This window comes from Nesoenas mayeri (assembly GCF_963082525.1).
Source record: "Nesoenas mayeri genome assembly, chromosome: 22".
Classification (NCBI taxonomy): domain Eukaryota; kingdom Metazoa; phylum Chordata; class Aves; order Columbiformes; family Columbidae; genus Nesoenas; species Nesoenas mayeri.
Window position 1 is genome coordinate 2,245,800 of NC_137572.1, and position 3,190 is coordinate 2,248,989.

Below are 3,190 nucleotides of genomic sequence, written 5' to 3' on the forward strand. Positions count from 1 at the left end.
GTCACTTGTCCTCTGTATTGTCCCTGGGGACGTGGAAAAGAGATGAAGGATTTGGGAGGCGAGAGTGCAAAAGAGACTGGAGATGGATAGAGGGGAGATGCTGTGGGAGAGGCAACAGCAGTGGGGCAGACCCACTGGTAACAGCAGGAATGTCACTGAGACTGAGGGCTGGACAGAGACGAGAGACGGAAATTCTGCCCTAGAATAAAGTCTTGCAAAGCGCTTTGCTCTCCCTTCGCCTGTTCGTTGGCTTGCAGCGGTGACAAAGGCGTTTGTGGCACTGGGGATGTGCCGCTTCTCTGGGATGGAGGAGCTGCCCAGAATGATAATTGGGTCCTTTTTCTTTTTATATTTAAGAAGCTAACAGGCTACTGCACAAAGTAATTAACTGGACAGATGGATACAGCAGAATTTGTAAACGGCAGCAACAATGAGGCACAATTTTTTCTGAAGGTCTCCGTGTTGGGGCTGGCTTTGAGGAAATAAATGAGACTTTAGAAAATTCATAATCTTGATGGCTACGTATGATGCAGGTGTCTGGCGATGGCCTAAAGATGGAGAGGAGAGCAAAAAGGTCAGGTTTGCAACATACCTGCTTGCTTGTGTGTATGTTCTGTTTTGTCTATGCAGAACACTCCCTTTTGTAAAGCAACCAAAAATAAGGTTGCTGCAGGACCAAATCCGCCCGAGGTGTGTTTTATGTTGTTACCTGTACTCTGGCAGCATTGGATCTATTTCGAGATGTCTGTAGCTGGTGATCAAAATGCTTATTTGCTCTCACCTGGCAGAGTTTAGTAGGAGAAAGGCGTGTGTTCCTCCCACACTTGCTAACCAGTCCGTTAAAATGTCTGGGTCTTTCCTGTGCGACGTGTCTTTTCAATCCCTGCCGTTTGATGGTTTCTTGTGGCATTGAGCTCTGCGGGTTTAATTATTCTTCCCTCGGTGCTGGAGGAATGCCGGTCGCTTCCTACAGCAGTGGCATCCCAGGTGAGGCCTGTATCCAGTGCAGTGCTTCAGGGGCAGTGCTGGGGCCGCTGTTATTCAATATATTCATCAGTGATTTGGACGAGGGAACAGAGTGACTGTCAGCAAGTTTGCTGGTGACACCGAGCTGGGAGCAGTGGTGACACTGGAAGCTGTGCTGCCATCAGAGGCCTGGACAGGCTGGAGAGCTGGGCAGGGAAACATTTAATGCAATAGAACAAGGGCAAGTGTAGAGTCTTGAATCTGGGCAGGAACAACCCCAGGTTCCAGTGTGAGTTGGGGAATGACCTATTAGAGAGCAGCGTAAGGGAAAGGGAGCTGGGGGTCCTGGGGACAGCAGGGTGACCATGAGCCAGCACTGGGCCCTTGTGGCCAGGAAGCCAATGGGACCTGGGGTGGGTTAGAAGGGGGTGGTCAGTAAGTCAGAGAGGTTCTCCTGCCCCTCTGCTCTGCCCTGGGGAGACCACACCTGGAATCTTGTGTCCAGCTGTGGCCCCTCAGTTCCAGCAGGACAGGGAACTGCTGCAGAGAGTCCAGCGCAGCCACCAAGATGCTGCAGAGAGTGGAGCATCTCCCGTGTGAGGAAAGGCTGAGGGAGCTGGGGCTCTGGAGCTGGACAAGAGGACACTGAGGGGGGACTCATTGCTGGGGATCAAGATGGAAAGGGGCAGTGTCAGGAGGATGGAGCCAGGCTCTGCTGGTGACAGCCAGGGACAGGACAAGGGGCAATGGGTGCAAACGGGAACACAGGAGGTTCCAGTGAAAGAGGAGAAGCAACTTGTTGGGGTGAGGGTGGCAGAGCCTGGCCCAGGCTGCCCAGGGGGGTTGTGGAGTCTCCTTCTGTGCAGACATTCCAACCCGCCTGGACACCTTCCTGTGTAACCTCATCTGGGTGTTCCTGCTCCATGGGGGGATTGCACTGGATGGGCTTTCCAGGGCCCTTCAACCCCTGACACTCTGGGGTTCTGTGACTGTTCAAGCCAGCACTCTAATCTTGCACAGCACTTTATTTATTTTGATGGTGATCTCTTGGCTTCTAGCCACTGAGACCCAGCAAACTCATGAACTTCATATGAGCTGCAGGCGAAGGAAATATTCTTGAAAAGCTTTCCAGCTTTGGTGGATATAAAACCCGCTTTACAACAAACTGTGTGTTGTGGATGAATTGTCTCCAATTAGGCTGCCTGCTTGTTCTCCTTTTAAGGGAAAAGCCTCCAGCCGTTTCTGGGTGGCTTTGCTGTTAAAAGTGAGATGATGTGAGCAGGTGACGTCCCATTTATCTGAAGGCTCTTTCATAGAGGGACTGAACACAATCCCGGTGTTGCTTTTTGTGCTTCGTGCCAAAACACACAGGTCTCCGATTCACAGGACAAAAGATTCCTGACTGGAACCTTAACAGCTCTGCCACAAACTGCCTTAGTTCATTATGGATGGGTAATTAATAGATGCTCTTTCAAATCTGAAGCTCGGGAGCTTTTTTACAGAACAGAGGGGACAAACGGAAGCAAAGAGCTGGAAAGGAAACAAACGTCTGCTTGGGCACTGGGGTTTTTCTTGCTACACCTCTTTCCAGGTAATAAAGGAATGGAAATATCCTGAGGAAGATACAGCAAATCAGTGACAGCGTCTGGAATAAACCTGCTTGTCCATCGACGCCTTTTCGGAGTGAAGATATGGAGCCCGATAGCCAAGAAGGGCCAGGCTGAGCATCAGGTTCTGAGCAGTTATTACAGCAAAGTTCTTCGGGCCGTTAAATTGGAAGGGAAAGCAGTAAGATTTTAGATGTAAAATTAAATGATTAGTATAATGAACTGGTGACCATGAGTGCGTTTGGCACTCTCCTCAGAAGATCGTCTCCTGTCTGGAAGTGCGCGTCCCCATCACCCCGTGTGCTGGGGAACCCAGATGATCCCATCTGCTCTTTGGAGGCTGGAGTAAACCCCTGAGGGCTGGGGAAGGCTCCAAATGGCAAAAACACATACAGGGAAGAACAGTTCCAGTTTTGGAGTCGGAAAAGAAAAGTCGTGTTCTACCTTTTCACGGCCTTTTTACCCAGCTGCTTTTTGGGGTTTTTGTTTGTTTGTGTCCCCACCTTCCCGCTTTGGGAAGAGCTTTTGTAACCCCAAATAAAGGAGATAGGAACTGAGCGTGTTACTTGCTGGGCTTATGGAAGAAATTGGAAACTTGTTGGTGAGGGGGCTGGATT